Raw genomic sequence first — 25706 nt, forward strand, 5'->3', positions numbered from 1 at the left:
CACCTACACCCAGATGTAATTTTTAAGTAAACATTTCAAAAAAAAGTTTTTATTACACAGATTTATAGCTAGTAAAACTCAGTTCTAGATTTTCTTTTTTCTTTTTTTTAATTTTTATTTATTTATTCATGAACGACACAGAGAGAGAAGCAGAGACACAGGCAGAGAGAGAAGCAGGCTCCTCACAGGGAGCCCGATGTGGGACTCGATCCCTGGATCGGGATCACACTCCGAGCCAAAGGCAGATGCTCAACCACTGAGCCACCCAGGGATCCCAGTCCTAGATTTTCTAACAGACTTTTGGCTTATTTTAAAACCTTACCCAATTCATAGAGGTGATGTCAGGAAATATGAGGGTTTCCACTTAAATGTACCATGTGCCTTTTAAAGCAAAGTATTTGAAATAAAATCATGATCTTCACCCTTTTCTGATATTCATTCCATCTCAACCTAATGCAACCTTTCTCAGTTTTTGTGCAACCATTGACAAAATTGCCTTGGCTGGAAACATGAGTGGTTTTGATGATTTCTCTCCTTCATCAACAAATCCTAACAATTATGTCTCAAGGCATTTCAAGGTGTGCTGTCTTCCTCCCTCTTCTGGGTCATTCATAACTCAGCCCCATATATACCATGAAGTGATTCTACTTCCCCCCTTCATTCCATCCCCACACTGCTGATTATCTTACTGAAATCACAGCTGAGCTTGCCATTGGCTACTCCTGCCTGGACCAGCAGAAGAGTCCTTTCTTTATCTCTACTAGGAAGAATGTCTAAGCTCTTCACCTCTCAGGATATGAGGAAGTCTGTCACTACTGGACCTCCAACCATCTCAGCCCCTCCCCCCTGCCTGCTCCCTATTTATACACCAAGGGCACAGATCATTGCCATTACTCAATACTGCATGGCTTTTTCAAGCCTACATGCCTTTCTACCCTATGCCTTGACTTCCATCTGCATTCCATAGGCCCTTCTCATTTCTCACATGTTTGCCTAGATGCCATGTCTTCAGTGGCCCTCACTGATCATGCTGGGCCAACTAATCACTATCCTTTCTGTAGCAGAAAGGATACTGGGGTTCACCTGGCTCCTATGATAGGCGGGGTTAAAGGCAGGGTGGTGTTTGTCTACACCTCTCTGTGTCCTGAGGTTAAGGTCTGCTCCCTGAAGTGGGGCCAGATTTTCAAGTAATTCAACTGTGTTTTTCTGCTGCCCAGCATGTTAGTCACCCCAAATTTGTTGATTGAATAAATGAATGAATTTCTACATTTTTGAGAAGTACTATCTCATTAATTACTCTAATGTTCACATTAAGACAAAAGACCAAGTGATCTTATTGAATTACCTTACACATTTTTAATATTTCTATGAATTAGGTTATGAATTTTCTGTTCTAGTCAGTAGCAAATTAAGAGGTGATGGAAGTTTTATTCTATTCTATCTCTAAGGCTTTCCTAAAACTCAAATTGCTAATAGCTTTAGTATTGCCTACATCCTATGCATATATATCTAGGCAGCATATATGAATGCACACATAAATGGACACACATGTGTATATATGAACATACGTGTGTATGCATGTGTGCACATATACACACATGCATGCTTACAGACAGTTGTGCATACATCTGCATGTGGAAGCTGCTAGATGTGCCTCTGTATAAACACAGTTATGGAGTGCTTTGTTTACTAGGCTGTTTCACACATATCCTCAAATTTAATGTCAATCACAACCTTGGAGACATTATTTAAAATGTGGGTGTGTTTTATAGATATAATCATGCCTAAAATGGTTTACTAGCTTGCCCACAGCCAAATGACCATTGCAGGGCAGCACTTGGTTTCCTGGGATGGTGAGATAGAAATCCATCCTTTCTTCACTTAGATGCTTCCCATTAATGCATTCCATCCCCTGCACAGCATCTTTTTCCAGTTCTCCGGGCAGCTGATACAAGTTAGCTTCTGAGTGGGTTTGTGTCTCCCACAGCAGGTTTACTGTTTGGTGAAAAGTAAACAGGACCAGGGGAAATGATGACAATTTGAGGACACAGAATTGTGGCCTTTGGGGCAGAGGCAAAGGACACTCTATGGAGAGAACATAAATGTGCACCACGGTTAGGGTTGGGGTTATTGGGAGTTGGCATCAATTTATTGCTATCTGAGATGCCAGGGGAATGTTTGAGCAACAGGGAAGGTGAGTGCTAACAGACCTGAAATTCACTTATAAACTCCAGAATTTGCTGAAAAAAGCAATGTGAATTTATTTCATTTTTTTTACATTTCATACATATATATTATATATATATTTAAAGATTTTATTCATTTATTCATGAGAGACTCACACACACACACACACACACACAGAGAGAGAGAGAGAGAGAGAGAGAGAGAGAGAGAGGCAGAGACACAGGCAGAGAGAGAAGCAGGCTCCATGCAGGGAGCCTGATGTGGGACTTGGTCCCGGGACTCCAGGACCACGCTCTAGGCCAAAGGCAGGAGCTAAACTGCTGAGCCACCCAGGGATCCCCCGATATTATATAATTGTACAAAAATTAAAAACACCTAAATCTATAGATGTACAGGCATACCCACCCATATCCCCACACACACATTTCCCCTTATAAATATTCACACGTTCATCCTCAAATTACATCTTATAGGAAAAAAAATCCTATTTTATTATCACTTTTTTATTGAGGTGTAATCACATATATTATATTAGTTTCAAGTATACAACATAATGATTCAAATTTTTATATGTTGAAAAATGATCACTGTGATAAATCTAGTTAAATCCAGCTATTTGCTAGCAGACCTAATAATGACCTCTTCTCCCTTTATACTACTAGTAGCAAATACTACTAGTTGCTTTTCTAAAGATCACACACTGTTTTCAACTAAAGCAAATCAGAAGCACAAAGCAACTAGACCATTCTACTAACTCGCTCTAATAATACCAGAGGATGTCTATATTTTGGTGTAACGTCTAGTGAGGAACGCAACAACCTCCTGAAGGATTGAGAGGAAAAAACAAAATTCCAAACTGCATTTTTCCATTTTCTCAAAAAAATAAATAAGGCAAAGCAAAGCAAAACCAAAAACAAAACTAGCGCTCTGGAGGTAAACCCAAGTCAACTTTGAGAATCTGGAAACATCACACTGTTAGGATAATTTAGGAAATGTATTTAAGTTGACTGTTGGTCTAAAATACGCATTCATAAGTTAATCACTGACAGAGCTTGAGATACTCACAAAGCCTCTCTGAATTGCCTTCAAACCCACCCACCCCCAGTGACAGGGAGCACAGCCCCTCCAGCCCACTCCAAATGGCCACTACTAGAGCAGGTTGGGATGCCTAGCCCACTCAGGTGAAAAATGGGTAGATAGCACAAGGCAGGTAACAAATAATAGTCTTCAAAAAAGGAAGAGTCATTTCATGTATTCCCTTTATCTCCATAACTTCAAGCTTTTGTTCCTAGTTCAATCTGCCGTAAGTTTGTAGAGAAAATATTTTATTTCTGACACTGGCCCTGAGACTCACAAAATAGGCAGGGCACTGCGCTGGGAGACATGCTTTTAGCTGCCCTGAGAAGAGTTAGCTCTGTGACCTTGCTCCAGTCCCTGAATTTCTATGTATTTTGGTTTTCCTTTCTGATATAGGATAGACTAGATGGCTGGAGAATATCTAAGCCCCATCTGCTTTAAAATCTTTACCCTATGGCCTCCCCCACCCCCAACTCTTCCTTCAGTTGTACAACCCAGAAATAAGGAAAACTAATGTTTCTTGGGCTCTTGGGTTTGGATGTCTTCTCATTTCAAGCCCAAGAGATGCGTCATCAAACAGAAAGTACTGACAGATGTTGAGGAACAATTCACATGGTAACAAGAATTCTGGTGACTCTTTCTTACTAGTCTCTGGAGGTATCAGTCAAACAGCTGGGGATACTCAGGCCTCTCTCTATCTCTGTCTCTATGTGGCCTCCCCTTATGGTTTTTACCTAGGGACTCAGGGCTTCTGAGATGGCTATCCTGAGAAAAAGCACCAGGTAGAAGCTGTATCACCTCTTTCCACTAGCTCTGGATGGTACACACATCACTTCTGCTCCATGCTGTTCATTAGAAGTGACTCACTAAACCAGTCCTATTCAATGGGAGGGAATTTCCATGCCACCTCTTGACAGGTTTCAAAAGACTGTGGGGATACAGGTAAACCATCACACAAGTCAAAATTGGACCCTTGACCAAGTTTCTGACACATCCCTTCCTTATCATCCTCCTTCCTTTTCTTCTTACCATGTGTCACAGAATGTAGAACCAGAAGAAAAGCTAGGAGATCTTTGTTGCCCCTTTTGATCTTTGATAGCCTCCCACCACAGCTGCATTTTTACAGAGGAAGTACTGAGGCTGCAGAGTATAAATCATCTAGCCCTTCTTTACAGCACAGCCAGCAGTAGAAGCCCAGAATTCTTTGATTTTTCTATGGAAAACAAAGAATTAAGTGACCCAAAGTACTATTCCCACAATTGCTTAGAGGGCCTGGGTCAGAAGCTGATGAGTTTCCTGCCTCTAGCATCGCCATGGTAAGGCTACAACCCACTTGTTTGTGATGTTAGCGACATTATGGAGAGTTTCTAGTGGGTTGAGTATAGGAGGAAAATAGTAGTTTCCAGGCCATTCAGCATTCCCCAAACTGCTATAGTAAGTAGGGCTTTCCCTCTGTGATGGAGATCTATGTGGGATGTTTACTAGGGAGAAGCTTTGGGACCAGAACCCATGGAAGAAAGCCACAGTGGATTCTATAGGACATTATGAAATGGAGTAGCTCTTCCAAGTGGTTCTGAAAAGGTCTTTGCGGACATGTGTCAATGGTCATTGGATGCTGGCTTGAAAAGGGCATGAACTGGGCTCTCGATGGGTCACACAGCAAAAAGGGTCTGTCGGTGACACTCCCAGCAGCTGAGATTCCTTCCTTAAAGGGGTGTCCGACAGCTTATCATATTGATATATTGAGAATCACAAATGATGGGGCCTGGCTGGGGCCCAGGAATCCACATTTCTAACAGACCTCCTATGTTTCCTCATGCACCGCTCTGTGGTGCTGAGGCTCTCCTGAGGCCAACAGAACTAATAGGATGACGATTCTGAGGGTGTTCCCTGGTTGAGTGTTAGAATGCAGCAGAAGTCACATGCAGCAAGGTGAAAAATCAGTGCTTTGATTATCCAGAGTCCCCCAAGCCCACCAGTAGGTTGTCTGAGCCAAGATGTGGGCCACTCCCACAAAACGGAGAATTGGCGGAGTCCCGATTCTTGCCTCCTACAGCTGGCACGTTCCAGCCAGCCTTATCGTTCTCCACAGCAAGCTCTCAAGGAGGGCCCACTGAATTGAATTTCAAGCTCACTGAATTGGCTCATTCTCCAGCCAGAGAAAACAGCCCTATTATAAACACACAAAACTTGAGTTGGAGCAGGAGGAGGAGTTAGAGCCTCTTGCCTAAATCCATCCTGCAAAATTGACTTTTCTGTCAGTGAGAACACAGCTCTGCTTTTACTTCTCCTGTGTGCTTTGGCAGTTTCAGCGTGCTGTAAAATTTATCCAGGGAAAACTGGCATTTATCTTGGGTTCACTTGCACCCGGCAAAACTGATAAACAGATGGGGGCTCGCCAGGCCACGGTTAATTTGGTTAGCACTTGACAAAATACAAATGTCACCCTTTATTTCTGCTGGGATTATTTATGGCTGACTGGGAAGTTATTGGTCTGTTATATTCTAACAGAATCATTCACACCATTTAAAGGATCTACTTCCCAATTTTGGGGAGGCACTATCCATTATAAAGTGTTTGGGGGTAGGGGAAGTATCCAGGTTAGAAAGGGACCTTCTGGCATTGTTGGCAATAGAGGAATGTAATAGCTCTGCTGGGTTTGCATATGCACACACAGCACAGTCATCTGTAAGGGTCATGGGGAGAGAGAGGGGGAGAGAGAGAGAGAGAGAGAGAGAGAGAGAGAGAAGAAAGAAAGAAAGAAAGAAGAAAGAAAGAAAGAAAGAAAGAAAGAAAGAAAGAAAGAAAGAAAGAAAGAAAGAGAAATCAACAAGCTCTGATGGGAAGCTTGCAAAGGGGATCAGAATTCAGACCAAATGTCCCACCCTGGTGTCTCAGAGGTTTTTTTCTTTTGTGTCTCAGCTAAAGGCACTGGGAGGATCAGAGACCTCATCCCAGCTCTGTTTACTTTGGGAACAATCACTGATGTATGAATAATAATGCCTCCCTGTGACCAGGACTAATTGAATTGCAGCATGCTGGTGCGCGGTGAGGGGGCTTCTCCCCAGCCAGCCCATCAGGGCGGCTTCTCAAGTAGCCACGGACAGTGATTGATGCTGCCGAGTCTCAAGCTCAAGCTTCGCAAGCAGCATCCTTGAACACCTAACAGCAGGGGTATGAACCTGCATTCTGAGTTTCTATTAACCGAGGCCTCCCAGGGAGGAGGTGAATGTCAGGAGTCAAAGATGGGTTTGGCAATTACGAGGGAGAGGGGGACAGATGGGTCCCCGATCTCTTATTTCTCACCTGATTTTAAGTGAGTCTCAGCAGTGGGGACGAATGAGGAGGTGTCAGCGTGGTGACCTCGCAGGCCACAGTGGAGCCACCTCTACGGAGGCCAGGACCCTTGAAAATATTGCGTTTGGTTGGGGTGCAGTGGCAGTCCTCACCCGGAAAACAAAATGGGCACAACAACTAAAGATTTGTTCTTAAGAGGAGGTTTTGATGCTAACACATGAGATAGAGGAGAGGCAGGAGACAGAGAATGGGAGCGGTGGAAGACAGAGTCTATGGCCGTGTCTATATTCTAACAATGGATCACACGGGGACCCTAACATTTGGCCTTCCTGGTTGTCTGTGCTGTGTTTACACAGCAGAACCATGCAGCTGGGACCCCGGGCTCAGTGGGACTTTGTTCTCACAGCAAGAAGCTGACCCTTAGTGAACTGCCATCAGGAAGCTTACACTGCTCGCTCGCTCACCAGTCGTTCTGGTGGTCTAGACACAGTGGAAGTCGTCCAATTACAGGGTCACTGGTTTCCATGTCCACTGGATTTAACCAGGCCAAGCCCCAGATTGGCACCTTTTCATGAGAGCTGTGCAGCCGCCCTGGCTGTTCTTGGTGGCAGAGGCTGACTGGCAGGGGACTTGCCCTCATCCGGCCCTGCTGGACACACACTGGTAGGGACGCCCCGAGGATTAATGCTTGTCTGATATCCCAAATCTCAGCATTTTCAATTCCCCCTAAACACTTCCTTACTAGTTTTTTCATCAGCTTACTGTGCTTTAAAAATGAATCATAGGATTGGTTTTCTAAAATTGCTGTGAACATTAGGCTGATTTAGAATTATGGAAACAAAAGAAACGCAGGTGGTTTCATTGAGACAAATTATCACTTATTTTTTTAATGTAGCCAAACTCATTTCTCTGTGCTTGCATCTCTGCAGCAAAATAATTGGACTCAAATGGTCTGAGTAAGAATAAAGTTGCTCATTAAAAATAAAAAAAATAAAAAATATGCCATAAGTATCACTACCGATAATTATTTTATTGCACGTGAGCTTCCCAGCACCATTTTCCTATTTAAGAATGAGATACTCTCTGCCTACTCTGACTTCATAGAAACAACTCCTAAACTATTCTATTTTATTTATCTGTTTGTCTATTTATCTATCTTGGTGAATAAAATAAAACCAGAAGAAGAATTTCTGGTGGGTATGCTCAGGGAGCTGGTCCCAGCTCAGGCTGAAGGGGGTACAGGACTTTGTTTCACAGAGCCAGTCTGCTTCAGGTAATTCCAAATCTATGCAGAAAAAAAAAAGATATTTTTGATATATCCTGCTTCCTAACCCACTTGACCAAATAACAAGAAAACAGTCGAGGAAAATGGTAATTTCCCGGGGCTTGCATCAAACATGAAATATTTTCAATCCCTCAGGTCTAGGCTGTTTTGGTGCCTGGTTTTCAATCCGCAGCCCAACCTAGTAAACAAACAGTATGACCACCCTGGCGTAGGCCACACTCCTGGGGTTAAGATATTCCACCTAGAATCCCTTCACTCTTTCTTAGCTGATATTCATGGCCACTATTCTTGTGCTTTGAATACCAAACAAAAGAGACAGAGCTGGCTTAGCGGCTACATAAGTGAGGGGAAGGGATGGGTAAGGAGAAGCATTTACCTCTGCAATTTGTATTTGGAAAATAAATATTCCAAACCCTTGCCAGGAGGCCAGGTTCTTCCCTTTGTTATGAAGCAACAGAATTTATTATGAAAGAGAGCAGAAGCTGCTCTGATTTCTAGAAAGACTGCAGAAGACAGACTCCCTGGGCCTGAGACTGTGTCCAAACCCTGGTAACTGCACTCCCTTTGGCTCAGAGGCGAGTGATTCCTTATGCTTGAGGGGTTTTGAGTGGGACCACATTGCAGTCCTTCATCACCCAACACTGCCCTATTACAATTTCACATTTTGGATCTAGATGTCAGCCACACACGATCACTCCTCCACCCTGACTAAATATGGCTTCAAGGGTTACTCAAGGAGAAGATGGTCAGGGCATAGAGGAGAGCTACAGGGAGGACAGCAACGGTTTCCAAAAGGAGAGAGGAGAGTAACTGAAAGAGAATGCAGAACGGAAATCAGAAAGACATTCCTGTCCCTGCATACTGTTGCTGGGACAATCTGGCTTTGTTACACCTGTTAGGCTGTGAGCAAAGGCGGGGTTTCTTTTGCCAATTCTTAACGGTCTGGCAGGTGAAACCTAGTTAAAAATAGCAAGATGTATTTTCCATGAAAGACAATCACATTAATTACCCGAAACTACAGAGAAGTATTAGCACCGTAATCCATTCTGCTTCCAATATGCTGTGCACTGAGTACTCCCTATATTCCAAGTCCTTTCGGATCCTTCTGTTCATCTAGGAAGTAGATACTCTTCCCACTTTGCAGACAAGGCAACAGAGGTGAAGACAGGCCAGGTCACTGCCGGGTAGTCTGACCCATATCTATCCTCTAACCACCCACCCACAGGATCCCCTGGACTCAGCCCTAACAGGGACAGTCTGCACCTCAACCCCTGGGATACGTGTTTGGCATTTCTGAGCAGCATTTACCTCTCAGACTTGAACACGTGCAAGACAGGGAGCATTTAATGACTAGCAGAATTTGAATATGGCAGATTATGAGCCATGCTGGTGTTGTCAGGAAGGCCCCTTGCTTTCCTGGGGTATGAAACAACGTGCAACAAAGACAAGATTCAGGTCTGTAAATGACAAGTCACCTTTTTATATTCTGTGAGAGCAAGGACATTTCTGGCTTCTAACGTGACTGCTTTTCAAGCAGTCTCAATCAGTTAACTATCATGATACAAATTGGTGAAACCTTTTTGAGACTATTAAAATGTAAATGGACATATCCTTTTTACTTAGTAATTCTGCTTCTGTATGTTTTTTCAGTCGGAAAACAGAGTTCTGCAAAGATCCATCCAAGAATGGTCACTGTGGCTTTTTGGGAAATGACTAAGTTCCAAACACCAAAAATGTCCTTCCAGTGAAAACTATTAAAATAAATTACATTTCATATAGTACACCTCTGCTAAAGCAATACGTTGCACCTATATAACCTACAATGGAAAATTATCCTACATATTTTATTAAGTGAATAAAGAAGAATATAAACAGAAGCATCCTCCTTTTATGAAATAATTGTTTTATGAAAAACACCACACAGAGATATCCGTGAAAATGTTCTGGAATCAAATTCTCCAATTAGTTAGGAGTTAGTTACCTCTGAGATTGAAATCAAAAAGGAGGCCCATTGTCTACACTGTACTGACTTGCATTCTTTAAATCTTTATTTTTTTAATGAATATGTATATTTTAACAGGAAAAGAAGAGATTCAAAAGTTACTGGGGGGCTCAGTGGTTGAGTGTCTGCCTTCGGCCCAGGGTGTGATCTCGGAGTCATGGGACCGAGGGCCGCATCGGACTCCCTACATGGAGCCTGCTTCTCCCTCTGCCTGAGTCTCTGCCTCTATCCCTCTGCATCTCTCACGAATAAATAAATAAAACCTTTAAAAAAAAAGTTACTGTGTTTTTCTGAAAACACTCAGTGACTACCACCATCATCTAGCAGTCATAATTTAAAACTTCTGCACTATGAAGTCATCTAAGATAGTTCCTCTTAAAAATTAGAATATTTTAGGGGCAACTGGATGCCTTAGCTGGTTAAGTGTCCGACTCTTGATTTCAGGTCAGTTTATGATCTCAGAGTCATGAGACCGAGCCCCGAGTTGGCTCCACACTGGCCAGGGAGCCTCCTTAGAATTCTCTCTTGCCCTCTGCCCCTCTCCAACCTGCATGTGTGCTCTCTTTCTCTCTTAAAAAAAAAGAGAGAGAGAGAGAGAGAGAGAATATTTAATTACTCAAGAGGTAATTATATCTGTTACTATGTGTTCTCATGCTGTTTCTAAGCCCCCTTTCCCTCCTGCTCTGAAGTCTGCAATTACATTAATAAAGTCAATTCTCATTATTCACAGATTCCATATTTTGAATTGACCTACAAGCTAAATGTATGTGTCATCCCCAGATCAGTACTCACAGAGCTGTGGGGCCATCTGCAGACATGCACAGCAGGCAATATTTTAAACTTGCCCTATGTGCACATCCCCAGCTAATGTCCAATGAGGCAATGCTTTGCCTTCTTGTCTCATTTCTCAACTATAAACAAGTGTCTTTTTCAGAGTCTCTTTAGTGTGTTCTGGTGTTGGCATTTTGTGCTTTTGTTGGTGATTCCCCCCCCCTTTTTTTAAGATTTTATTTGTTCATGAGAGACAGAGAGAGAGAGACAGACAGACAGACAGACTCCATGGAGGGAGCCCGACGCAGATTCGATCCCGGGACTCCAGGATCATGCCCTGCGCCAAAGGCAGGCGCTAAACCACTGAGCCACCCAGGGATCCCCAGTGATTTCCCTTTTTAAATGACCCCCAAGCATAATGCCAGAGTCCTGCCTACTATCCCTACACACAAAAAGGCCTCATGCAGAAAATATGTAGGTTAGCTAAGCTTTGTTCAGGCATGAGTTAGATATAGTGCTGCTGGCCGTGAATTCAATGTTAATGAGTCAGGGATATATATATATATATATATATATATATATATATATATATATATATATATAATCTTCTTATTTAACTAAATAGAAGCGCTTACAAAATGAAGCTATGTGGATTTTTTTTTAAGATTTAATTTATTTATTCGTGGGAGACCGAGAGAGGCAGAGACACAGGCAGAAGGAGAAATAGACTCCCTGTGGGAGCCCAATGTGGGACTTGATCCAAGGACCCCAGGATCACAACCTGAGCCAAAGGCAGACACTAAATCACTGAGCCCCTGAGGCGTGCCTGAAGCTATATGCTTGATCAGTTGTTAGAATTATGACCAGATACTGGTGGGAACCTAGCTCTGTATTTCTCCAGGAGCAAGGATTCAGTTTTCCCTTATTCAGTATTTGGCACAACTTTAGAGAACATAACTACCACAAGTGACAGGAGTTGACTTTACTTCAGTTTGGATGGTGTAGTCACACACAGGGGCTCTGGAGCTTCAGCACCTACTGTTGGTAACATCAGTGCTCCTCAAGATATGTCGGTAGAGCAAAGTGAATTTAGAGATGCCTCCCCATCCCTCCCATCAGGGGCAGGTCCCAAGTGCAGTCAAGTGCATCCTCATGCTCTGAGGGGCATGCTCGAGCTGGGCCGGTGTCTGGGCGTTGATGGGAGGATTTCCAGGGAGCTTGGCTGACTCTCCGAAGCTTCTAGGGGCACTATCATGTCCGCCGGAGTCCCCGCCTGTGAATCATGGAGGTGGAAGCACCTGTGAGGGCAGTGAGCCGTGATATCACAGAGCACCTGAGGGGAAGGCAGTGGGAATTATCTTGTGGCTGCTCACTAATCAGAAAAAAAAACAAATGATAGCAAATGCCTGCACTAGAGAATTTGCTCTGAGATTCATTTTCAGGATAACTTGGCAGCTAACTTTCACCACATCTAACTTCTCAGGAGACCCATGAGAGTTCAGGGAAAGTAAATTGGTTTTAGCAATTTGGCAACCTCCACTGGGGGACTGGGTCATCTCCCTGGCTAAACCATAGCTATTGTGGCCTTGGCAATTGTCTTCTCATCCCCAGGGCAATAAAGTTAGTGGGGGAAAAAATTAAAATGGCATGAAGTTGTTTTCCAAAATTACCAAGAGTTGTGTAACTGCTTTATCAGAGAAATCCCAGAATACAGGTGAAGGAGCAGGGATGAGTTTGCTGGGTTATAGAGCACATTTCTCCCACCCACAGCCTAATGTGATAGCACTTGCTTTTGCCTGCCACAACAGTAGCATGTATATTAATTGAGATGCAACGTATGTGAATTTACATAGGATTGTTATCATTCATATGTTTAAAATCAAATAGCTCAATCTTACCTAAATTGCCTTTTTCCTTTATTTGTTTATTTATTTTTAAAGATTTTATGTATTTATTCATAAGAGACACAGAGAGAGGCAGAGACACAGGCAGAGGGAGAAGCAGGCTCCCTGTGGGGAGCCTGATGTGGCATTCGATCCCGGGACTCCAGGATCACGACCTGAGCTGAAGGCAGAATTCAACCGCTGAGCCACGCAGGCATACCACCTTTTTCCTTTAAAAAAAAAAATTGCTATTGAGGCACGTGGGTACCTCAGTGGATTAAGCATGATCAGCTCAGATCATGATCTCAGGACATAAGTTTGAGCCAGAATCAGGCTCTACACTAAGGACAGAGTCAACTTGAGATTACCTCTCCCTTTGCCCCTGCCCCCCATGCCCCATTCATGTTCTCTTTATAAAATAAATAAACAAATCTATAAAAAAACATAAAAATAAAAAAAAATGTCACTAAATGAAAATGCAAACTATAATCCCCATTTCTGATTACAAACTGGTGTAGCCTGAATATAGAGACTTGTATGGATTGTCAGCTATCCTCATTGGCTTCATTTTTTTTTCCTCTCTAGTGTCTGTTACCTCTGAGGAAAATCTAGCTTCTTTTTCATAAAACACCATCTCTTAGCTCCCATTCTGGCTCAATTTTAGGGTCTATCAAATCAGGTTGTAAAGTGGACGGCCTATGGGCAATGCTGTGATGATACTCTGTCCTCATTCCCCTTCAAACCAGAACTTTCTCTGGCTGCTGGGAGGACCCTCCAGGGATGCCACAGCTGCCTACAGCTCCTAGGCTCAGGCCATGCCCTGCCCATACCCCATGACTAGTGGTGGTGTGTGGACGTGAGCCTGACCATCTCCAAGATTCAGGATGGTCCAGCTTCAGAGCCACACCTGGCTTTGTCAGACTTTGTCCATGTTCATCTTCTTTGGTTATTTCTTCCTTTCCCCATTATTTACAAAAAAGACAAATCTTTAAATCTTTTGTGCATGATGAAGAACCCAAGTTGTAGTGATTTTTTTCCTGCCTCTTGGAACAGTCGTATGCAATGAATTTTTGATAGTGTCCTCCTCCCTGTACTGTCTTTGGGGAAGGGGCTAAGTCTTTCAAAGGGAGGATATTTCCAACAAGAGTGGCACATCCCTCTGTGCCACCACCTGATTTGGCCAAAAGCACATTTACCTTAATATATTCCTCAGGTCTCTTCTAATTTTCCTGGAAACACTTCAGCTGGCTGGCATAGGAATTGAAGAGAAATTCACACCCTGCTCTGCAGTTGAAGAATCTGGGCTAGAATTGACCCAAAACGGTAATTGTGATGCCTTTTCCCTCCTACCTGCCATGTGTTTTCTTCAAAACTTGATTCAATAAGTGAATACTTTTCTTTCACTTTTCCTTCTAATATCTAGTAGACTTGTTTTATTTTTCTGATCTCTAATACTTTTTAAATGATTTTTTTCCATCTCTTGGAATACATTTCATAATAGCATAACATTTTCACTGTGGAATTCTTAACATTTTGAAATAATTTCTAAATTTACATTTAATTAAACTTAAATATCAATTATTTTTCTGCTGGGTGAATTTTCCATAACAGTATAAGAAATTTTGATCAGACATTCATGTCCTAAGTATGTTATGGATTATTAACGATAAGCAGATATTTGTTATGACACAATGATTCACATTGTCGATCTAAATTGGAAACTCAGCAATCTTGTCTTGGTACCCTCAAAAACAACAGATACTCTGGACATTAATAAGAATAATAAATGTTGGCACTAAGCTACTGATGACAAGGCTTTTTAAAAAGTTTTATATTTGAAGATCCTCACCAATGAGTTCATTACTCACATAATCTTTGTTTAGAAGCATTAATTATTTCAGGCGTAGATTAACACAATCATTTGGTTATTATCCTAATTCCTTAAGTGAAAAAGAAGAGTTACCTTACTTCCATTGTCAAAGTGTTGTGATATTCAAACTTCATTAGATCATGACATCTTATTGCCATCTGCTGGAAAATTCTCATAACAAATATATCATTCACCTATCTGAGAAGTCTAACAATGATATGATAAAAATAGAAAAAAAATCAAAATGAAAAGATTTCAGGGATATAAAGCTATGTCCCACAGATGAGATGATGGAATGTTTTGTTTGGACAATGGTACCACATGATGTCTGGCATCCTCGGTAGTACTGACAGTGTCACTGATTAGATTAAGACAGTACTCTTTTCTCACTTGTAAAATATGGCAGTGTTGGCAAGACTATGTGACATATAGTAAACACTCAGTAATGGTTAGTTTCTTTTTTTTTTTTGACTTTTCATTTGAGAGGGGAAAACCTCTTTCTACAGTTGCAAAATAGCACAAGTTTTTAAAAGAGGGTCTTCTAAATAGAACAGTACTTGTTTGACATATCCTAATATATAGGTTTAAAGCCAGCCACTCAAGGCACAATCTGATTTTCATTCATATTTTCATTCATCTAAAAACACTGGCATTTGCAATCCACATGTCCATTATTGGATGAATGAATAAACAAAATGCAGAACATACCCACAATGAATATCATTCAGCCTTAAAAAGAAGGAAATTCTTTTTTTTTTTTTTAAAGAAGGAAATTCTGAGACATGCTGCAGTGTGAATGAAACCTGAGGACATTATGCTGAGCAAAAGAAGCCAGACAAAAAAGAAAAAATACTGCATGATTCTACTTACATGAGGTACTTAGAGTACTCAAACTCACAAGAACAGCAGGTGGAGTCATGCATGCCAGGGGCTGGGGGTGGGGTGGAAGAGGAGTTAGTGTCTACCAGGTACAGTTTCAGTTTTGTAAGATGAAGGTGTTCTGGAGGTTGGTGCACGATCCGGTGAATGTACCTAACACTACCGAACTGTGCACTTAAAAATGATTAAGATGGTAAATTGTATGTTGTTATTTGTAAAAGACCAACTAATTTTTTTTCTAAATGGCCAGAAAGTTATGGAATACGCCCAAGCTGTTATTAAGAAAATAGGAAGGTCTATAAGGCAGAGCACAGTTGGAAGCTGGAATTAAGGAGAACTAGAAATGCTTTCATGTTTCCAAAAGATTAAAAAAAAAGAAAAGAAAAGAAAAGAAAAAGAAAACCAGCACCAACAAAAACAAAAAACAAGCATTTACTAAGTACCACTATATGCTGAACCCAGAGGATAAGTCTACCTTCGAGTGGACAAACATACATGTGAATGGAGCAATAAACCCAGATGAACAGTGATAACCATTCCAATAACCACATGAGGGGAGGAGCTTTGGAATAAGGAGGGCTACTTAAAGCCCATTCTTGGATACCAAGCAATAAGCCCTTCTCCACTCTGCTCCAGCCTAAAAGACTCTCTTCCCCCGAGCCAACATCTTTAGGAGGCTGTACAGCAAGCAGGTCAGAGCTGAAAGACAGCTAAGAGCATGTGGCAGCCACGGAGTGCCTTCACTTCAACAGTGAGAAAGCCAAAGCTGGGATGGGCCATCCCCACAGTAACACAGAGGCACTTCATTCCCTGTACCATGCCCTTTCTGCTACTTTACCTGGTTTCTCACACTCTCCACAGATGAAACATCCTCATCTTTCTCTCTTCCTAAAGTTTATTTTTAGAAGAGAATTTTTAAACAGTCACAGAGTTTATTGCAGGAGTGGATGGATGATTTAAGTTTAATAGTTGAAACATGTGACTCTGCCTCTCCTCGATTGGGCATCAACATTTCAGGAGGACAAATCCATAAGCGATGGATGATTGTTTTGTTTGTTTTTTCCTACCATTCTCCAAATAGTAAAAGTTAGTTCGAATGGAGGGAAAAAAAGCTGTATGTTGTTATAGCCATTCTCATAATCCTGGCTTTTATTTTTTTATCAGCCTGACTTCAGAGACAGCCCCCATGTCACTTTGTATGAGGTCTGTCCCTGGGCCCCAGAGCCTGTCTCTAGCATGGCACAACAGAGCAGAATTCCTGGAATTTGACACCAACCTGGAGCAGCCCTCAGCTGAAGACTGACAGTTGGTGAATAAATACCCCAAACCCCTCACTCCTCAGGTAGAACAGCTCAGAAATCTGTGTTCCATGCTGTCCCCAGAAATACCACATGGAATGAGGCCAGGTGAGCCAACTGTGGTGGTTTGCACGCTAACACTCCCTGGATTTGCTGCCTTTCTTTTCCCACTCAGCTCTGAGTGCTTCCTGGAGCCACCTCCAGAATGAACTACTTGCCTGGAAGTCTCACCTCAGAATGTCTTCTTGTCAGTCAGACTCAGACACCCTTACTGATCACTTTCATAGTGGCTTGTAAATTTCTCTTGTTTAAAACAAAAGCAAACAAACACAATGACTGCATACAAAGTGAAGGGGAAACATCTCACCTCTAACTTTCCAGTTGCTTTCATTCAAATATCTAGCCAAAGTCCCAGGGTCTCCTTATGTGATCTGGTTTACTCAACCCACGTATAGACACTGAAATCCCTGACAACCCAGTTTGCATGACAATTTCAGGTCTGTGTACACTCCATAACTTAACTTCTCTGTACAATTTCCACAGGGAAATCACTGTCTGCCTGTATATTTATTTGTTTGTGTTTTGAAGTCAGGTGGGCTGTCTGTGTTTATCAACTTGGTCTGGCTTGCATATATATTGCAGATAAGGACAAATCAGAATGCTCTCTCTCTCTCTCTCTCTCTCTCTCTCCTCTCTTTAGAATGCTTTCTCTTTATATGGTTTCTTGTTCTTAATATCTCCATGGCTGGGAGGGAAGCAAAGCAGAGAGACAAAGGCAGGAGGAACGTGTTCTTTACATTTTCAGCAGATATCTTTACCCTTAAAAGGAAGCTGTTATATTATATGAGAACAACAATAAGGCTTCTTTTCTTAAAGGACAGTAAAGCATCCCTACCCTTTATTTTAGATAATGGAAATTGAATGGAATAGGAGGGAGAGGATATAGGACTGGATTGTACACTTAAAATAGAGTGACAAATTCCCATGATGTCAGACTGCTAAGCAGTCTCTGGATGGGGCCATTCATGCCACCAAGCAAATGCTTGCTTGCCTCTAGCCTGGGAATAGGAACAGAGTATCAAACCCCCCAGATTTAGATTCAATAAATATGTATTAAATATCCCCTCTGAGCTAGCATAAAGAAAACAAAGATGATTAGGACACTATATTCTGACTCAAGAAACACACAACATGGTACCAAAAAAAAATCAAACATGCAAATAAATGTATTAGAATAGGATGAGATGAATATACATGCATACATGCATACATAAAAATAAATAATATATATGTTATATATCAAGGTAGTAGAGTCAAGAGGTTGAATCAGCCTGGAGAAATTAGGAAAGGTTTTCTAGACAGTCCTTCCTGAGATGGGTTTTAGAGGTTGATAAAAGTGAAGAAAGTGGGGAAGGGCCCTTCAGGCTGAGTGAACAGCATGTGCAAAAGAGTGGTGCAATGTAGGAAGTACCTTAAGATGGCTGACAAAGGACATGCTCCAGCAGCCAAGTCCTGCCCTCAGACCTGAAAATGACAGGATACACAGTGTTTTGGAAAATCCATAATAGTGCTGGGAAATAAGAGGTAACTCTCAGTGACCTGAAACTTTGAGGAACCCTAATAGATGGATGACCAATAAAATTGAATGAAAGGGGAGAGCCCTACCCCATGTGAAGGTAGAAAAGCTGTGCTATAAAACAGTGACCACGCTCTTTTTTAGGATTCCAAGTTCTAAGGCTGGTGACAGAGGATACTGAGGTAGTTTCAAGTCCACCCAAGGATGGTACTTTGGAAAACTGAGTAAGAGTGACCCTACCACTCATGGCCCAGTTGTATTGCACAACAGCCATCAAAATGGCTACTCGGAGGTAGGAAGAATAAGAAGAGATCCCTGGTGCAAGATATGGGCAAGGGGTAGGGAGGTGCTGATGCACAAGGGAGACCAAGTCCCCCAGCCTGAGGATAGTTCCATCTCCGGTCTGGCCAGCAGGATGTCCCACACCACCCTATCCAGCACTGAAAAAGGATGGAGCAGGCGACTCCTTAAATAATGAGTTAACAGGGAATATCAAATATGAGAAAAATGCACAACCAAGAAGTATCCAAAATGTAAAGGTAGATAATGGAGTAAATGCAAAGTCCCTATTTAAAAAAAAAAAAAACTTGTTCAGAAATGTGTTGACCCTCCAATGTAAGTACACATTGCCTAAAGAACTCAGTATTGTCATAGCCAACAGATACATGAAAATATGCTCATCATCACTTGGTGTCAGGGAAATACAAGTCAAAACCACAATGAGATATCACCTCATGCCAGTCAGAATGGCTAAAATTAACAATTCAGGAAACAACAAATGTTGGTGAGGATGTGGAGAAAGGAGAACCCTCTTACACTCTTGGTGAGAATGCAAACTGGTGCAACCACTCTGGAAAAATGTGTTGAGGTTACTCAAAGAGTTAAAAATAGAGCTACCCTACAACCCAGCAATTGCACTACTGGGTATTCATTCAAAGGATACAAACATAATGATTCAAAAGGGCACATGTGCCCCAATGTTTATAGATGCCATGCCCACAATGGTCACACTATGGAAAGAGCCCAGATGTCCATCAACAGATGAATGGATAAAGAAGATGTGATGCACACACACACACACACACACACACACACACACACACACAGGAATATTATTCAGCCATCAAAAATAATGAAATCTTGCTTTTTGCAATGATGTTGATGGAACTGGAAGGTATTATGCTAAGTGAAATAAGTCAGTCAGAGAAAGACAAAAACCATATGATTTCACTCCTATGTGGAGTTTAAGAAACAAAACAGATAAACATAAGGGAAGGGAAGGAAAAATAATTAAGATGAAAACAGAGAGGGAGGCAAACCATAACAGACTCTTAACTCTAGGAAACAAATTAAGGGTTGCTGGAGGGGTGGTGGGTGGGGGGATGGGGTAACTAGATGATGGAGATGAAGGAGGGAACTTGATGTAATGAGCACCGGGTGTTATATACAATGGATGCCTGACTGAATTAATTGTACTTCTGAAACTTAGAAGAAAAAAAAGAACTCAGTATTGTCTCAAAGAATAGACTTAAGGAAAGAAGAGTATGAGAATTTAAGGATTAACATTAGTCCAGGTGTGGTCTAGGCGAAGACTGATCAGAATATGTGGGCTGAGTTATTTGCAAAGAGTAAGTGGTTTTGCCTGTGGAGCACACAAATCCCAGTTGAGTGATGAGTAAAATAATTGGTCTGTGATCCTATGAGCATATGTGTCTCACAAGCTGGGGTCAAGCAGTTTGAGAGTCTGTGTTGTGGAACATGACATGGCACAGTTTATCATTTTGAAAGTCATGTGGTTTTGGTCTCATTTCCCATAAGAGAGACACAAAACTCAGTATAGAGAATCTGTGAGTAAAAGCTGGCTTGTTTATAAGAAGGAAATTTAAAATCCTCCCAGGACAAGTGAGGAGATCACTCCTGTAACACAAGAGTGGGCTATATTTAGTAAGAACTAAATAGAGACGTTTGAAATGAGAACCAGTTCTACCCCTGGAGAAGAGCTGAATAGAACAATAGATACAAGTAATCCCACAAATTAATGAGTTAGAAGACAGAATGAGGGGGGAAATGATGCACAGATGGAAGGCATAAAATAAAGGTTAAATGTGGTTATTGGATCCAAAAGATACAAATTCCTTTAAAATGGGGATGCAAAGAAAAGAATAGACATTGTGGAAGGCACAAGACTGGCAAAGAAATAGTGCAAGAAGTTTCTTCAGAGCTTAAGAAGATAAAAAACAAAATGCCATACCCTTCAGTAGTTTCATGAATGTGAAACATAAAGATGGACAAGGAGAAACACTTGCACTTTGAGTGAAATTGGGGAACACCAAGAGGGCAGAGTAATTCCTAAGATCTAAAAGATCTACAGGTCTACAGAGAGAGCAAGAAACTAAATACAACATAGTGGCTGCACTCGAGTTCCAGAATTCCATACCTGCTTAGATTTCTATCTACTGTAATCCAAGGATTGGACAGTGAATCAAGGAGTAAGAAAGAAAGAGGAGAGGGGAAAGGAGAAAAATAAGGAGAAAAATCTCTTTACTGTTTAAAAATAACAATCCGGAACTACAATCCTATCACAACCCTACCCAGAAGAAACATAATGGCAATAAAATGTGGGCCACATCTGGAATTCTAAATTTTTAGTAGCCACATATCAAAAAGAGTAAAAAGAAAAGGTAAGGTGAAATTTCACAATTTTATTTATACCAATATATTGAAAACATTACCATTTCATCATGGAATTGATGTTCAAAGATGGTAATGAGATATTTTATATTCTTTTTGTTTAAGTCTTCAAAATATAGCCTGGATTTTAGCACTTCTTCATTCAGAGCAAGCTTATTTCTGGGGCTCAGTAGCCCCATGTGGCTGGTGGTTAATGTACTCGTTAGCAGTCCTAGATGAGGCATGAGAAGGAGCAGGTAAAAAATAAAGTCCAAATAAGACTTAAGTCCCAAGTGAAGTTGGGAGGGAAAATTCTCAATATTGATAAAAATAAAAATCATCATAGAATAGAAATAAAAGATTCAGCTTCCAAAACATTGCAAAGAAACCCCACAACAACAAAGAAAAGTTAATAAATCCCATAAAAGTGTGAATGCATGCAGTAAGTAAGCCCTGTGAAAAGAAAATTTAAAATTGAGATGGCATGAACACATCCAAATAAATCCGTAATCACAACTAATATGAAGCAATGAGACTCACCTGTTGAAAGACAGATGCTCAGATTGGATTTAAAAAACAAAAAAACAAAACTATGTTCTATGACAGACACACATGAAACAAAATGAAGAGAAATGCTGAAAATAAAGAAAGAAAAAATGTACAAAATAAATACTAACAAAAAAGGCGGTATACCTAATGCCAGAAAAAATTCAAGCAAATGTCTTTAAAGAGCAAATGATACTACATATCAATAAAAAGAAAACTGTACCAAGAAGATATATTATTTATAAAATGTTATAGATCCAAATAATATAAAACAAGAACTATGAAGAATAAAAGAAAATTTATAATTCTAAAAATATAGGTATGAGATTTTAATACATTTTCTTGGAATATGACAAATCAAATATGCAAAAATAAGTCAAAATAAGGAGATTTAAATTATGCCTTTAATATGTTTGATCTAAAAAAAACTATGTATTAATCTTTCATATCTTAAAAGTAGAAAATGAACATTCCTTTTTCTTAATCAAACTATCAATTATAAAACACAAGTCATCAATGTGCCAGCCTGCCAGGTCCACCCCTACCTCCAGCTATTTGTCCCCCCGTGGGGACTCTCCACGCTGAGGTGATTTCTCAAGGACCTTGGCTTTCTTCCCTGCTCTCTGGTTTCTGGACGGATCTGCCCCTGGAAAGACCTGGCAGGGGATTAGAGCGGGTGGGAAGGAGAGTGAGGTCATGGTTTCTCCACCATGTTCTTCCCTAGCTCCTGTCAACTTGCCTTCTCACAGAGCTCTGTACAGCTGGGGCCAGAAAATTACCTCCCATATCCCCTCCAAGCCTTGGACTGTTGCCATCTCTTGAGCAAACCTTGACTAATGTCATCAGCATTTTGCCATTCTTGATTCATCCAAGGCACGTACACTTTTATTTGGGAAGAGGGATGGTTTTAAAGAAAATCCCAGGTGCTTTCACTCCTAATTACTTAAGAGGCATCCCAAATCTGGGGGAGAAAAAAAAAGGCGGGGCAGAGGGAAAAATTATTTTGATATAATCACCAGGCTGTATGATCCTTAATAAAATTAAAAGTAAATTAATTTAAAAAAAAACAAAATTTAAAAATATTTTCTTTTTTTTAAATATTTTCTGATGACCTCTAATATCTAGACATTTCCAAATTTCCTTAATTATCCATATATGCTATTTCACAGCAGGATTTTTAAAATTATTTTAAATTACTAATTGTAAATGCTTGTTATACGTCTTAACTTTCTTTTCATCTAAAATTGTCACCTTCTTTCCCATGCTATTATCTTGTTAGAATCACTGGGCCGATAGGGTGTCCCATTCTGGGTTCACCTGACCTTGCCCACCTGATGTCTTTCAACCTGTTCCCCCACTCCCCATTTAACCATTCAGCCCGTAGACTGGAGATTGAATGTAAATAGCTCATTAAATGTACATTTTTTTGCAAGAATACTTCATATGTTGTGCTGTGTGCTTCTTACTACAACATACAGAACTTCTATAATATCCACTTGTGACACTTTCATATATCTTAGTATTGACCAGTGTGTTCAAGTGAGAGTTTATGTTTAGAGATATGGAAGGCCTTTGTTGCTTTTCTATTTTATGCATTTTTAAGAAAGAAAATTCTTAGGTTTTAAGAAAGATGAATTTTACCACATCAACGTTTGAAACTTCATAGTGACACATATCCCACAAATAAAAGTAAGACAGATGATATACAGGGAGAAAATTGTTTTCAAAATATAAAATAATTATCTAAACATAAATAATTGCAAAGAAGGAAACATAACTGATGACTAACACCTAAAAAGAAAGAAGAGCAACTAGTAGGAAAGTAAACAAAGGATGCCAACAAGGAATTCCTAGAAAAGGAAGGTGTCATCAATAAAAGTATGAAAAGAGTTCCATTGCAGTAATAATTAGAGATCAAATTAAAATATTAAGATACTGTATTTACCTTATCATATTGGTAAATTTTAATAGTTTGGAAATAAACGTTATTCAGTGAATATTTTTGCATAACAAACCCACACCAGGCCTAATGTTAGGAATAGCTGAAAACCAAGCAGGTGCCCTATCCTTGAGAAACTTGCATTACTGAACAGGCAAGAGTCAATAAATAAATAAACAAACAAATAAAGAACAACTTAAGTTCATATAATTATATCTCTACCAAGAAATGAACAGCATCACTTTGTAGACTAGAGATGGGGATTGGATGAGCTATACAAAGAAGGCTTCACAGGATGAAAGGTAAGTGATTGAGGTGTTTCTGCCCATGTGAGTATCTGGAGGTGGGATGGAGGGGGAGTAGACAGAGCGTTGCAGTGTGAAGAGCTGAGAAAATATCCAAAGATTGGAACGAGTCTGCCACTTTGGAGTCATAAGAGAGTAGTGTGTCCAGAGCATTGTGACTGGTGCAGTATGCATCCTATTACATTATGTCAGAATTTGCATAATATATCCATTTGTTAAGGATCAAAATGACCACTTCAAAACGGGTGGATGTGAGCCGAGATCCTTGAGGTGCTGCACAGCCTTCCAGCGGTCCGGCAATACCTATTTTCACTCTATGAGTGTCATTCTCTTTTCTTCCAGTCTTTAGCTATTGTGGAACAGGAAATGAAAAAGGACTGGCTTTTTGCTCCTCATTATCGATACTACATAAGAGAAATGAGAATCCATGCATATAGTCAGCTGCTGGAATCCTATAGGTCACTGACTCTTGGCTATATGGCAGAAGCCTTTGGTGTTGGCGTGGAATTCATCGATCAGGAGCTCTCCAGATTTATTGCTGCAGGGAGACTACATTGCAAAATAGATAAAGTTAATGAAATAGTGGAGACCAACAAACCTGATAGCAAGAATTGGCAGTACCAAGAAACTATCAAGAAAGGAGATCTGCTACTAAACAGAGTTCAAAAACTTTCCAGAGTAATTAATATGTAAAAACCACGTAAACAAGGGATTTCCTTTAGAGATAACTATTTGGAATTTTTATAGCTTACTTTACTATGTACCAGTTCAACTGAATAAATACTGCATTGTTATTTCTTAAAAAAAAAAAAAAAAAGGTTGGATGTGACTTAAAATGCTGTGGGAATCCCTGAAAACTTTGAAACAGAAGAGACATGTGATCTGATTTTTTTTTTTTTAAAGCTTATTCTGGTACTAGGTGGAGACAGTATTGAGGATGGAAGAATGGAAGCAGAGAGAACCGTAGTTTGGAGTTGAAGAGGAGAGAATGGGCACAGGTTGTTTTTTGGAGGTAGAATCTCCGGTCTCGCCAGCAGACTGGATAAATAAAAAAGAGAAAAGGAGGAACCAAAGATGGCTCCAGGTTTTGGCTTGGTCACCTGGGTGAATGTTGGTGCCATTGATTAAAATAAGGGAAGATGAGAGGAAGCAGAGGTCCTTGGAGTGATTTCAGCCTGACTGATGGCTAATAGGAGCTACTGAAAACATCAGCAGTGGAAGGAAATAATCAAGCTGGCCATTTTTAAAGAATGATTTAGGGAAGGGTGATCCTAGGGTTAACTTAAAAATGAGTATAGGGGGGGATCCCTGGGTGGTGCAGCGGTTTGGCGCCTGCCTTTGGCCCAGGGCGCGATCCTGGAGACCCGGGATCGAATCCCACGTCAGGCTCCTGGTGCATGGAGCCTGCTTCACTCTCTGCCCCTCTCTCTCTCTCTGTGTATGTGTGACTATCATAAATAAGTAAAAAAAATTTTTAAAAAATGAGTATAGGGTTCCTTGCAACAGTTTAAGGGACTCAATAGTAAGACTCAAAACCAAAGTCATGGGAACAGTGGAAAAGAGAGGACAGTTTCCAGAGAAATGAATAAGGTAGAACATAGAAGTCTGTTGGGTGGTTGAGGAGGAAGATAGGAAGATAAATAAACTATTCACGAGGACTCTCAGATTTTTGACCTGAGTAAAGTTGTGAAAAGAGTATCATCCAACAAACAAAAAGGTTAAAGATAATGGAGAACAAATGTCTTTCTTGGGATAAAGCTGTGTATTTCTCAAGGATTGGGCCCCAGGCCCAAATGGTGGTGAGTTAAAATGGACAGGTTAATACAACAGCAATGGTTACAAAAACACTGAAACTACTGGATCATTCCCTGGTAATAAACTTGGCTAACTTACAACAATATTGCCACTTGCTACTTGAGAAACAGTGATAAAGAAATTTGATTCATTGAGGCTAACGTGTAGGATGGAAGAATAAATAGGGCAGGGGAATTGCTTTATTTTTATTCATGAACAATAATTATGAAGATAAAGACAACTTTTCAAAGAACTGTTTGGGGCTGTGAAGAATGATGAATAGAGAACTGGGCAAATTTCTTGATCAGAAGATAAAAGTAGTCTCCT

Source organism: Nyctereutes procyonoides, unplaced genomic scaffold, assembly GCF_905146905.1.
Source record: "Nyctereutes procyonoides isolate TBG_1078 unplaced genomic scaffold, NYPRO_anot_genome, whole genome shotgun sequence".
Taxonomy (NCBI): Eukaryota; Metazoa; Chordata; class Mammalia; order Carnivora; family Canidae; genus Nyctereutes; species Nyctereutes procyonoides.